This window comes from Periplaneta americana, chromosome 8, assembly GCF_040183065.1.
Source record: "Periplaneta americana isolate PAMFEO1 chromosome 8, P.americana_PAMFEO1_priV1, whole genome shotgun sequence".
NCBI lineage: Eukaryota > Metazoa > Arthropoda > Insecta > Blattodea > Blattidae > Periplaneta > Periplaneta americana.
The window spans coordinates 6,242,796-6,257,425 of NC_091124.1; the positions used below are offsets into that span (position 1 = coordinate 6,242,796).

A 14,630-nucleotide genomic window follows, 5' to 3' on the forward strand; every position below is an offset into this window, starting at 1 on the left:
GTACTTATATGGGTAGTTTCCAACAAATAATGCTACAACATTTTTGTCGTTCTTTGATAACAGAGAAGATAGCACAAAAACTTGTGCTTGTCAGACTTAACCTCAACAAACGACATACAGACATTGTAACTAAACCACTCATTACCATTTACGACTTTAACCTTTGTATAGAATCAGCTGATCAATGAATTAATAATAGTATGCGTACTTTATGACTTCGTAGAATGTTTATAAAACAGAATTAGTCAACTAATGGTGAAATAAACCATAAAGCGGGAATCAATATTACAGATTATTGAATACTTACTATAACATTACAGATGATTGGCCAGTCTTACAAATGTTGATATTAAAGTTCGCGCCACCGCAAGGATTTCAATTTCCATGCGCCCCCCTCCAACCACGTGAGAGTTCAAGTACAGTGTAACTGCAGCTGTCGTTGGTTCATCGGAACAAGCTCCGACGTTCCGACTGTTATCTCGGAGTCGGAACATACCTTGTGCAACGCGGTACTGCGAGCCCGCAACAGCTGGGCAAGTGAGCAGCTCGGAGTCGGAACACTGTTATTTCGGAACAGGAGGTTCCGACCTACTGTTCATTTTTGCAACAGTTCCGAGGGAGTCGGAACATACCTTGTGCCACGCGGTACTGCGAGCCCGCAACAGTTGGGCAAGTGAGCAGCTCGGAGTCGGAACACTGTTATTTCGGAACAGGAGGTTCCGACCTACTGTTCATTTTTGCAACAGTTCCGAGACCGGAACAGTTCCAAAATAACTGTTGTGTTATTTTTTACCCATCTCTATCAGTCTCTGCATCGGAACAATCACGGTTAATTCATTTTTTCTTGGAATTCCAGAAATTTGCACTATCATTAACTTTGCACTGGCTCTTCCAATGTAATCGTATCGGTGAGGCCTTGTGTTCGAGTTCGCTTTCATTTATTTATTTATTTATTTATTTTTATTTTGCTAATAATTATAACATAAAATATAATATATACAGAAAAACTTTAGCTCGCCCCTGAAAGAGTACAACTCGTGCTCAGGGGCGGATTCCTGAATTGAAATTAATAATTATACAATACAATTTGTCTTATGTCTACTATGCAATTATAGTATTTAAATTTAAATTTACAATTTTTCTATTTTTATAAAATCCATACATAACGTTTTAAATTTAATACTAGAACTATTAGAATTGACAAGATTAGGATACTTAAATATTAATTTGTTATATATTCTTGGGCCTAAATTACTACTATGATTAAATACTGTAACAGTGTTGCATTTTGGTTCAAACAATCTTAAAGAATTCATACCTTTTGTTTCATAACTATGAGAATACAATTCAAAATTATTTCGATTTTTATGTATGAATTTTATTAATACGAGTACAATATAATAAATTTGTCTCATGTTAAGTGCATTAAAGTCTAAAAACAATGTTTCAGATGGAAAATCAATAGGTTTATGAAGACATATAACGTTCTCAATTACGTCACCATTAAATTTTCCTACAAATAATTGCACTCAAATTCGTGCGATAATTACAGGGCGTTTTGTTTCTGCGCATGCGTGGCATTCCTGCGTCATTTCGGACAACACTGTTATTCACTTTTTTCAGTTATTAGTTATTTTCACTGAGAAGGCTGTTGCGGGACATGACTCCTGATTCGTAATGGCGTTCTATAAATTAACTTCCAAAGCGATATCTGATGGCGTTAGTAATGGATACGTAACCCAGTTCGGGTTCGGGCGTGGCATGGTGCTAATCAGCCTGATTTTATCAAACCCAAAATACAATGTCTCCCTCTGAGGAGCAGCGTTATGAGGTCGGGCTAGTGCAGGCCTGGGTTCAGATCCCTGCGAGCACCGTGTGCTTGCTTGAGTTTCAAAGCCGAGCACTGATTGATAATTTAAAGCAACATACTTAACCAAGCCAAGTATTCTGAGGACACATTGAAACGACTGCTTGCTCTTAAACATGTACGAAAGGAAACGATTTTGAGATTCTATAAATGCATATACAGCCACAGGCGTAGCTTAGGCGGTACTGCGTTTGTCTGCTGATCCTTTCGGACGTGGCTTCGATTCCCTCTTCGGCTCAATACTTGGTTTGGTTTTTTCGAGGTTTTTCTCTACTGAAAGACGAATGTCGGGTAATTCATGGAGGACACTCGGCCTCTTTTCGCTGTCACCAATTCCATCGATGCTACATAAACTAATAGTTGATAAAGCGTCTTTAAATACACACTAAAAATCAGTAATAGTTTCGTATGTAGCTGCGAATATATTGAATAAGCAGTCGTGGACAGCCGATAAGGAGTGGTCCTCCAGCTTGGGGGTTGGGCGAAGGGCTAACAATCCATCGCCGTAAAAAAACAGCTTGTTACTAAGCCTAACAATAAGCCTCGGAATGGGACTGATTCTCCGGCACGACCACAGCAAAGGAATAAGGTTATAAAATTTGGTACATGAAAATGCAGAATAAATATGGGAAATGCCTGTTATTATTCGGTTGAGAAGCTCTTATCATCCAGTCTGCTGTCAAAAAATCTGAAAGTTAGAATAATTTATAAAACAGTTATATTACCGGTTGTTCTGTATGGCTGTGAAACTTGGACTCTCACTTTGAGAGAGGAACAGAGATTGAGGGTGTTTGAGAATAAGGTTCTTAGGAAAATATTTGGGGCCAAGAGGGATGAAGTTACAGGAGAATGGAGAAAGTTACACAACACAGAACTGCACGCATTGTATACTTCACCTGACATAATTAGGAACATTAAATCCAGACGTTTGAGATGGGCAGGGCATGTAGCAGGTATGGGTGAATCCAGAAATGCATATAGAGTGTTAGTTGGGAGGCCGGAGGGAAAAAGACCTTTAGGGAGGCCGAGACGTAGATGGGAAGATAATATTAAAATAGATTTGAGGGAGGTGGGATATGATGATAAAGACTGGATTAATCTTGCTCAGAATAGGGACCGATGGCGGGCTTATGTGAGGGCGGCAATGAACCTCCGGGTTCCTTAAAAGCCACTAAGTAAGTAAGTAATAGTTTCGTATAATACACAACACATCACAGTGAATAATTAGCAAAGTAACATTTTTAGCACTTGAAATAATTAAAATACGATCATTGGTCCAGAGAGCATCCGCTTTTGGTGCAGGCATAATTCATCCAAATTAGTTTTGAATGCGTTTTTTTAATGAACCATTTCAAACCAATGTAAATATAGTGTTTATCGTGCACGAAGGTAATTTTTTGTGATGGCTACATTGTGCATCATTGTTACATAAACACATGAAAATAGAAATGGCACATGAATATTATTATAAGAAATACAGAACACAAATATGAATAATGTTAATTGTTGTGTTTATGATCTTGGGATAGTAAATAACTATAAAATGTGTATAGAAATAGAAGCTAATACCGGTGAGCGTACAGTAATAATGTATAGCTTATGAAATAACTGATAAAAATCTGTAGTGTAGAACGGAACGTTGTTAGACGAAACATTGCGTTGCTCGTCATTTCGAATCAGCTTCTTTGCTCTCATTGCAGTACAAATGGTTTTGGCATGCGCTAGTTTCCTTGTATTATCCATTTCTCTGTTTTGTGTTCACTATGTCGTTTGTGTGTGGTTTTTTTTTTTAACTTATATCGCACATGTATCTTTCCTGAATCTGCATTCCTACCAAGTCAACAAATCTGAATTGTGAACTGTGAAAAGCGTAGCAGAAATCCTAGTGTTAGCATTAGTTGTCTCAATGATATCACTGTATTAGATTTCGGCACTTTTTAAGCGTTTTTACTTCGGATGTTCTGATATTATAACAAATTATGTAAAGCGATATAACTCAACTTACACTTACATCCTTTATTAGTGAAATTGTTAATTCTAGGAATAGTTGCATATGCAGGTTTTGATTGTACAAACACATCTGAAGCGGATATACGTGGTACAGTCATTAAGTTCTGACACTGACGCCTGAAGGGTAGGCACCCACAAGAATCTGGATGTCTCAGAAGATGCCGCGTGATACGGCGTACACTTAAACAGATCGACATCCTCCCTCAATATAGTCGCCGTTGGCTGCTATGCACGTCTGCCAACGTTGGTGTAGCTGCTGGAAGCACCGCTGAAAGATGTTGGCAGGAAGATGCCGTACGGCTTCTCTTGTGGCAGTCATGACCTTTTCGGCCGCATAAAAATTACGCCCTCGTAGGATTGATTTCATGAGGGGAAAGAGAAAAAAAATCGCATGGTGCGAGACCAGGTGAGTACGGAGGGTGTGGCAAAACAGCGACCTGTTGCCTTGCAAGTTCCTCTTGGACAAGGATGGAGCGATGTGCAGGGGCGTTGTCGTGTAGCAACAACCAATTCTTCCTATGCCAAAGCTCAGGACGCTTACGACGAATTGAATTGCTTAAACGGCCAAGAATCTCTTTGTAGAGGATCTTGTCTACAGTTGCACCTTGTGGGATGAATTCTATGTGAACAATTCCATTTGAATAAAAAAAACTGTTAAAGCATCACCTTGCCTTTTGACCTGTCTTGTTGCGGATTTTTCTGTCTTGGAAATAATGGCGTTTTCCAGGTGGCGGATTGTCGCTTCAGTTGCGGATCGTAAAGGAAACACCATGTTTCGTCTCCAGTTATGATCGGTTATAGCAGTTTCGCCTAATTTCTGATAGAACGTGACGTTTGCCCGTTGCTCAAACTGCAACATACTCGAGTTCCGACGCGCGCATTCAAATCACCGTCACAACAAAGACCGTAGTTCTGCTTACAGTGCATGCACTCAACTGTCTCTTGTTGGGTCGAGAGACTAACTGACAAGGTATCATACCATGGCGCCACCTATGCGCTATAGTGCACCATAACGCCACTATGCGCTCAGTATTACAACTTAATGACTGTACCACGTATAATTAAATATTTCGTAAAGACTCCCTATTGAAGGTAGACATGAAGGATGGACTCCTAAGGACTTTCCTGTTCCTTATGGACAACATTTCGAACTTAGATGTGGGAGGGAACTCGCCAGGACTCAACCGGAAAGCCGACGTAAAATGCAATCTCTGCAGACTTTTCATTTTCTGTTGACAGACTAGTATTATATTGTATTGTATTGTATTGTATTGTATTATATTGTATTGTATTGTGTTTATTAACATTCCATGGTATTCGTTCGTCGCTTCTCAGCTAGAATAAGGAACAAGTCAAAAAACTTAATACTACTACAAATTCTTAATTTATAGTCACAGTCTAGATGAAATATAATAACAATAATAATTTATTTATTTAATCTGGCAGAGCTAAGGCCAGTAGGCCTTCTCTTCCGCCCAGCCAGACTCTAATTCTAATTGAATACAATTGCTTACACAATTATTACATTAATATCTAGACCATAAAACAACATGAAAGTAAATAATGAAAGTTGGATAAGTAATGTTAGTGTGACAATAATAAACATTGCTAAGAAATAGTAATAATGATAACAATAATAATAATAATAATGAGATAATTTAAATATTTATTCTGTGATATATATAACCATTAAACATTGAGAAACCCGAAAGAGCTATTATTGTTAACAAGAATTGTTAGAAAAATATTTCGTTAGTCTACTCTTAAATTGGTTTGATGTCTGACAGTCCCTGACATTACTCGGTAGGGAATTCCAAAGCCGAGGAACAGCCACAGTGAAAGAAGAATATAAGGATGTTCGGTGGGAGGGAATGGATAATATTGAGGAGTGTTGTGATCGTGTGTCTAGGTTATGATGGGTGGATAAATTTTGAAAACGAGACGCAAGGTAGACAGGAGTGGAGAAACGCAATATGTGAAAGAGGAGGGAAAGACAGTGGATTTTTCTACGATCTTCTAGACGGAGCCAGGACAACATTTCGAAGAGTTTACAATGTAGTCTACTCAGATAACATATGAATGTTATTTATGTCGTATGTTTTATTTAAATAATCTATTCCTTGGATATTCGTCTATGAAATTGTCGTGAGAACAGAATTACGATTTAAATATTGAAAAATCAAAGTCTTCATTTTACCAAACCAAATGTACGTAATTGTATGCAATTGTGTTAACATTAATATATATATATATATATATATATATATATATATATATATATATATATATATACAATTTTCTAAAAATGGTAGCACCTATGTGAATCAAATTAGGAACCTTAAAGAAGAAAGTTTAAGCCGCATGAGAGATCTTGGCATTGAACCAGAGACACACAATACCAATCCTAATAGTCTCCTACCTGACGCAAAAGAAGACCGACGCCATTACGGGAACAAGACGCAATTTTATGGAGCCAACTTCCTCATAAAGCAAAAGGTGTCGATCTTTATAAGGAGTATACGTCTGCGAATACTGTATGTGGATTCCTCATCACTAGGACTAGGATTTTGATGACCTATAAATCATAAAAAAAAATCCTAAAAACAATGCATTTATGACCTAAAAATCTTTCAAAAATGCCCTAAAAATTGATGTTACATTCTAAAATTGGCTTAGGAGGAAAAGGAGTTTTGTGCTGCTTAATATCTAGACTAGTAATTAAATTAAATTCTAGTACCAACATTTAAGTTTATTTAATTTTACATAATTTTTTCTAAGTGGTACACTTTCATTAACTATTTTACCTGATGTAGTTTCCATGTAGCCCATCACAAGGCCACTCTTATCCGGAATTAGCAAGTATAGAGGAGTCTATATTAAGGGATGGTTGGACTGATCCATTACATGGGGTGTATTACGTTAAAAGGGCAATATTTGTGTAGGAAAGCGATTAAAATATTATACAAAATAATGGGTATTAGCCACCGGCGTGGCTCGGTCGGTTAAGGCGCTTGCCTGCCGATCCGGAGTTGCGCTCAGGCGCGGGTTCAATTCCCGCTGGGGCTGATTATCTGGTTGGGTTTTTTCCGAGGTTTTTCCCAACCATAAGGCAAATGTCAGGTAATCTATGGCGAATCCTCGGCCTCATCTCGCTAAATATATCACTATCACCAACTCCATCGACGCTAAATAACCTCGTAGTTGGTACAGCGTCGTTAAATAACCAAGTAAAAAATAAACGGTATTAATGGAGAAAATATGTAGACAAAATATCAAAGGAAATAAACATTATTTTATATTAATAATGGCGATTTGTGGCCAAAATTAAATGAAAATGCCTCAAAAATGTCCGAATAACACAAAAGATTCTCTTATGAGTTGAAACAGGCAAAAAATGCAAAAAAAAATGTCCTAACAAATATGTTTTAAAGCACTCAGTTTATCACATAACATATAAATACTAAAGCGGCTATATTTCTGGCTTACTAGAAAAAAGATGCACTTTCATCAAAATCCTAGCTACTCATCACCATCCCCCGAATGGAGAGAAGCTATAATGTTTGTGCGGTACATTGCACGAAACCCTTGCACACGTCCTGGGACTCTGTCCATATGGGAAGGTCCTTATGAAACAGCAAACATATCATTCGGGGCATTATGGTTCCAACTATGCGGGACTGCGGCTTTACTGTTTTATGAGGAGGTCTCTAGTTCGGCCACTGACGGCAGTAGCAGACGCATCGATATCATCGCGTTCAGAACATCTGGGATACATGGATTAATATTGAATGCTACTGTCCGCTTTGAGTCTCATGGAGGACAGTCAGAGGTAGCGGGCTTCGAGAAGAAGAGCATATATGCAGCTACTGTCACATGATACAAAACCAAATGCAAGCTAGACAAATGATATTGCTTAATGGTTGGAGCACGAGGAACTAAACCAAAATTTTGGCGCAGTTTTGGACTTCACACGAACTACAGAACTTATATCTCTTAGATATTGCGATTGCTGCTCGTAAAGGTTCTATTTGCGTATTAGAAATCATTTCTTTGGCAGTAATTATAAATTTTAATATTTTTGTGTAAAAGGAAATCATAGGCCTACTCTTTCTTTTGTTACTTTTTGCAGATTATTTTATATATTAGAGCTATAATTGTTGTATTATGTTAGACCTTTGTTATTTTACTATCATTTTCAAGTTGTTTACATCACTTTGTCCATGTGGCAGCCCTGTAATGAGGGAAGTTTTGTGAATAAAATTATTTGGAAGCAATATTTGCTTTCATGTTCGTAATCAAACTGTAGGGGAGACTGTTGTACCTTTAAACACTTTCCACATTTTATTTTTTTTAATTTTGGGAAATGAAATTTTTTAAATGAAAAAATGCTTGAAATAATTATTGAAGATTCCTTTACAACTTCCTGTATGTATTTTCCTGTTTTACAGATCTATTAAGGATGGAAAAAATAAAATGAAGGGATATGTAATGTGTTCAAAGGTACAACAGGATCATGTACCTTGGAACATACCCTCTTGTAAGTTGGAACACATGCAATATAGGTGGGAATATAGCTGTAAAAACTGACAATCATATTTAAAATGTATTTTCAATCATAAACCAGAGCAGGCTTCTCTGATTGAGATTTTATTTCCTGGAGGAATAATAACTGCTTCAACAGCTTTCTTCAAGGCATCCGAATCAATTGGGGACCTCTTAACTCCAGACTTACTTCGTGACATGACCTTAAAATAAAAGAAAAACAAAAACTGATAGTATCGTATAATTTGGAACATGTTCCGTGGTACAATATGTTTTGTGTTCAAAGGTACAAGAGGGTGCACGTTTAAACAAATATGGCTCCGAAATCTAAGAGAGTCAAATAAATCATGGAAATTAAAATATGTTATTACTCACCAGATGATAGAGAACACACCGTACTTGAAAGATATTAACAAATACAATCTGGTTTTGTGTTAGAAAACATGCATCAATGAACGAAATGTTTACTTTTGGTACCAAAAAAACTTCTTTTGTCTACGGAACTCACACTTTGCAGTAAATCAAACCAAAACTACGACCAGAGCTACTTAGCGGCTTTCTCTACAATCTACTTCATTCTGAGTCCTCTAGGTAGCAGTAAAAATTAAAAAACAAAAAATGTTCAAAGGTACACTATGCTAAAGGTACAACAGTCTCCCCTAATGTCGATATATTCCAGCTTCTGTAGGGAAGAGGCTTGGAGTTGGTATCATGTGTTTAAAATGCAACTCTGGAAGCAGTTTATTTCTGTAGACGTTTCCGTTATGCGTACCTGTTTCGAAATTCAAATTCTAGATATATTTGTTTGTCAGATTCGCACGTGAACTGTGATATAAGATATTCGTCTGTCCGATTACGTCTCAAAATGTTTTTCAAGCTTCAAATTTGCATGAACAAAATCTCAAAGTGTATCGATCATCAAGTCTACATGATATGTAAATAGCATAGAAAATGATTTTATTGTATCCCTATAGTACCTCGACATCTTTAGTCAAGGTAGGCATGCACGGGAATCGAATCCCAACCCGCTGTCCTCTGTCCTTGATGTGTGCAGCAAGTTTCATTAATAGCGCAGTATTGTGGCAGCTTCAAACATTTTACTTTCGTAAAGGTACAGGGTGATTCGTACAAACTTAGGCTTAATATAAAGTAATTTGAGTGAAAGAAATAAGAATTGATACAGAATGATTCATTCCTTTCAAGACCACCACAAGGTACATTGTACAAGTCCACCATTGCTTGAGTGCTCGTTCCAGACAAGCGGTGCAGTTGTAAGCAGGTACATAATTCATAAATAGAACACACTCATTAGAATTAACTCTATCCGCGAGCCACATGCCGATATGCGACTATTGTACACCAGTGTTGCCAGCGCCAACTCGAAAATTTCCTCAGCCAAACAGGCAAAAATGTCCCGGAATTTCGTCAACCTGTCTGCGAATTTTTGAATGGTGGAGGAAATGCCGGGTAACAAATAGAAAATGACGGTTTTATCAGACACAAAACTGGTGTTTGGCCAACTGGTTATTCTTTCGATATTACCATGACAACCGGAACCCATCACAGATTAGCCTTTAGTAATGGTAAGTTAGATAGAAATGGATAACGGATACCTGCAACGGCTGTAATTTAGAACTCAAGAAAGATTAACTGGATTGGTGAGGTGACAATCATTTGAATTGTTCTTTCTTCTATATAATGCTCGTGTTCTGATTTGTCGTTAACTAGCATTCTGATTGGCCGGTAAAAGACGAATCTGATCAATCAGATGAACAGGAAGACGAGCGGTGGGGAGTAGGAAAAAAATGCAAACCTTGTAAATAACTTATCTGATTGGAAATAGAATTGAGGGTGGGGTATGTACAATTCATGCATACGAAAGATCGAAAATGAAGTCTTAAATTTGTTTATGATCGACCATGCCGAAATGTAGTAATTATACACCTGGTAGTAGCCCTTTAATGGACCTCATTAAAGTACACCTATTCATTAAAGTTCAGGTGTTGTAGCAATATGAAAGCGCAAGTATCGATTATTCTCGGATATGCAATCGAAAGACAACTAGCGAAACGTCACGGAGGCTGGAAATCCAATACTGTCGCAGAAGGTTATGTTCTGTTACTATAATAATTAGCGTTAATTGTAAATAATATTCAAATAAATTCAATTTGTCATCTCGTTTTTCAATGTCTGAATCAATTTGAAGAATATATATATAGATTAATGTTTTTTTACTCTCTAGATTATATCAAGGTCAATGACATTTGTTTCTCGGGAAAAAATCAATGCTTTCGCGTCTGCGCACATCTCACAATTTACGAGATATTACACAAGGTCAGTTCCGCTCCCCAGTCAGATAAGAATAGTAACAGGAATTCTTATGAATAATTTCAAGTTAGAAATATGGTCGAGCATAGAAAGTCGTATGAAACTTGCCTATAATGGTAATTAAGACGCTCGTATGAAAATTATGAAACTAGCTTGCGCTCGTTTCATAAACATACTCGCGTCTTAATTACTACCATTATAGGCTCGTTGCATAGTGTACTATTATTTCACTTTTTTTTCCTTATATTCAAATGGACACAAAAATTTCCTAAAAATTCTGGCATTTTCTTCAAATCTCAAAGCTTCCTGTTCTTTACAGACGTTACCTACTCTGAGGAAATTTCGTCAAATCTGGCAACACCGGTTGTACTGCTACTATTTCCCCACGTGTCACAGGAGCATTGAGCACGATGTGTGTGTGTTGTAATCCGCTCTGTCCTAACGCTGTTGTTTGGTTTTTGAAGTGTGTAGTGTGGTTCGCTTCAGTCGGCTTGTAGTGGGTTTCTTTTGTTTTGCAGGTCTTTGCGAAGGAAAATTTGCTGGATTTAGATTCCCCGTATAACTATTAACGAGGAAAGTAACTGAACATTCTGTTTTATTAGTAATATCACAGTCTACTATATACAGTCGCGAAGCTCAATATGTAGTAAAAATGCAAACATGGGTAGTTGCCCACCACTAGGATCGCTACTATCGCCTCATCATCACAGATCTCTCCTAGCAGATGACAAAATATGTTACACTTTCGTTGTCGTGTTCTTTTGGAAAAATTAACACCTTTCCATTATTGAAATATTAAATGGATAAAGTTCATTTATTATTTTAATGAAGTATATTAAATTCCACCATAAACTCGAAGATACCTGCAAGAAATAGGTTAATATTATTTTTGTTTGTGCAAAACGAACTGAAATTTACTATAATCGCTTCACTCATTCAAGATTATAACGATAATGAACTATGAAACCAATAAATATTAATTCGCATTTCCCTTTACAACAATAATATAATAACAATAATAATGGAAATATGAATTAATGGAGTAACTTACGTGTACCGGTACTTGTAGTGTAGGCTTACGTAGTTAACAAAGTGGGTTGAGGTTAAGCAATAATAATCACACCAGAATTGGAAATAAAACGTGATCAATAAATTTTATTGTAACAGAATTACTTTTTCTACGTCTCTAGTAAAGCAACAAATAAAAATAACAAAATTAACAGCTATAATTAAAAACATATCCTTTGAAAAAAAAAGTAGGCCTAAGTTGTCTGAAAATGTACAATTATTCAAGGAATCAGCTGATACAGACGTAGAATTAGTGCAAAGCTTTTGTTTCTCAGCTGCAGGTAATAACAGAACAGGTTTATTTGAAACATCAAATAAAGTTGGAACTGCATTCCAGATTAATTTATTTTTGTTTTCATTCATAAATTGTGTGCTTTCGAAATGAAGAGAGCAAAACTTTATATTATTATAAAGATACGCTTCATTCTTTGTCATTAGATCTTTCCTCCTGCTGTTTATTAACCACTTTTTGCATCTGAGGTAAAATAAGAAATAGATGTTAGGATTTTTCTTCACGAGCATCAATGCGAAATACGCAACGACCTAGCACTCGATGGAAATACGACTCAGTCGACTCTAAATCCAAAGTCGACCGTGGACAGTCTATTGTTTCTAGTTGCTAACCGCTTGGAGCACTTTATTGCGAGATTTGCAAAAAATCACCTCAAGCTTCGCGACTGTATATAGTAGGCTGTGGTAATATCTCTCTTCTCACCGCACAGGACTCTGTTCGCCCACTGTCTGGACATCAGCATTGTTATGTGGATATATAACCATTTTGTATACAGGGTGTAACAAAAATACGGGGCAAAACTTCGGGAATGGATTCCTCATAAGTAGAGAATATATACGGGTTATAATAACATGGGTTCGAAAACACTTAATTTCTGAGTTACTAGACTTTGAGACATGATATTAGTGTACTCAACAAGAGGTGTAATCCAGAATTTCCACAACCAGCAGACAGTGCAACAGTTAAATCTTCTCACCAACAGAGCTTCTCCACCTTCGTACGTATGACTACTGGGTGTTCATTTAAAAGTGTGCCATGACGTCATTGTTGTGAGTCAGCGATTTGAAGCGAGTTTCGGCTTTTATATCAGAGAAGTTGCCTATTAATCAAAGCGTTCAATCTGAACTTGAGAACGTGTACGGTATAACTTGAACGTCGTAGCGGTCTGTACGGTCTGTGTGCTATCATAATTTCTTTCGAACTGTGTTTTGCGCGGGCAAGTCGTACCCACGGTATCTGTCATCATCGGTTGCGTACGGAAACATTCCACAATACAAATTAAATGCCCCGTGTCCATGTTGACAGTCGAAGTTAATGTCAACAAATACGTAAGTAATCGTCTTAACCCTCTTCCCATATCCCAATAGTAAGAAAAAAGCCACCTCAGTACATGTTTCCAAACAGTTCACATTCCTGCCACTACCGGCGTTACCGTACGTATCGGTAAATACTCTTCAGAATGAACGCCGTACTTGCTAGGCAACTTCTCTGACACATAGGTAATACACCTCTGCGGAAGTGTAGGAAGATTGAATTCTCTAGGCTCATCGACTAGCCACATGACGGCATACAGCGAGCCATGACACTTTGAACTGAACACCCAGTAGTACTCCGTCGAGATGCCTAGTGTACGTTGTCAGATAGGTAGACGTGGACGGCCTCCACGCTCTTTCTGTGGCGGTGATGGAAGTCGTTGGACTCCTGTAGAGAATCGCTTCAGCCTGTTGGACAGTATGCACTACGCCAGGAATTTTGTAACACATTCGACCAGCTGAGGCAGGAGGTAGACCTGAGGAAATACAGGGTGTACTATACTTCCAGCGAACCTTTGATTACTCAAAAAATAAGCTTTTCCCTCCCATGTTGTTACATGTTTTCTTGAGGGATCCATTCCTGAAGTTTTCCGCCATGCTTTGTTACGTACTGTAGAAATGTAAATGTTTAAATTTGTTCCAGTTTCATTTATGCAAAATTAAATATATTTTCAAGTCATTAAAATCGTCATCACCATCACATGTTGCACCACGTGTAGACTCTCGGCATTCTCTGCACTTCTGACTGCAGCCCGTCTCTAATGAGAGTCTGATTTAGTGAAGACTGTGACAGCTCAGGAAGCGCGCACTGCTTCAAGTTTTACAGAATTCCATTTTGCTTAAAATCCAAATTTCAATTCGACGTCAAAAGTGTTGTTTTTTTATTAATTCCCTTTATCAGAATGCCCTAAAACTGTTGTGAACTAAAAACTTACATCAGAAATTTTCTTACGTTTGCTCCCCATTCTTTTTGTATTGTCCGAATGTTTTCATTATGAAACAGCTTATTCACCAGTGGCGTAGCGTCAATGTAAGCTAAAAAGCTCAGCTTCCCCAGTTAATAATAATTTCATAATAAACCTGCAGTCTATGGACAAAATTATTTATTAATTTTAATAGAATTTATATTTACGCGTTAAATATTGTGATGCGGCAGCTCAGGATGATTTGTGATGCAGCAGTAAACAAGAAGCCTGCACACACCAGCTTCCAAGCAGACCGGTTTCTTCTGTGTAACCCACCCCGCAGATTTTCCATCTCTTTCTAACTTAACTATCCTGGTCGCAAGGGTAGCAAGAAGCTAGCTTTTACATTGAAAATAAGTAGTTTCCGAGTTATCCCTTTTCGTCAGTTGTGTTCAGTTGAAGTGTTAGTGTGCATTGTGGCTGATATAATAAATAATGAGTGAAATAACAGTTCCTAACACCAATTTACTTGAATTTTTTAGGACAATTCTATTATCAAGACTGACTTACGAACAAAAGTGTGA

The 14,630-nt window shown here is 37.4% G+C and overlaps 1 protein-coding gene and 1 long non-coding RNA gene across 2 annotated transcripts in view; one reads left to right on the plus strand and one right to left on the minus strand.

Moving 5' to 3' along the window:
• The window catches only part of LOC138704432 (uncharacterized), a 534,140-nt gene extending 523,537 nt beyond the window's left edge, over positions 1–10,603 (minus strand). Inside the window, exon 1 of the long non-coding RNA XR_011333346.1 lies at positions 10,364–10,603. This is a non-coding gene — a long non-coding RNA (uncharacterized lncRNA). The remainder of the gene's footprint in view (positions 1–10,363) is intronic.
• Tmc (Transmembrane channel-like) overlaps positions 1–14,630 on the plus strand; it is a 142,551-nt gene that overhangs the window by 10,372 nt on the left and 117,549 nt on the right. The window lies entirely within an intron of this gene.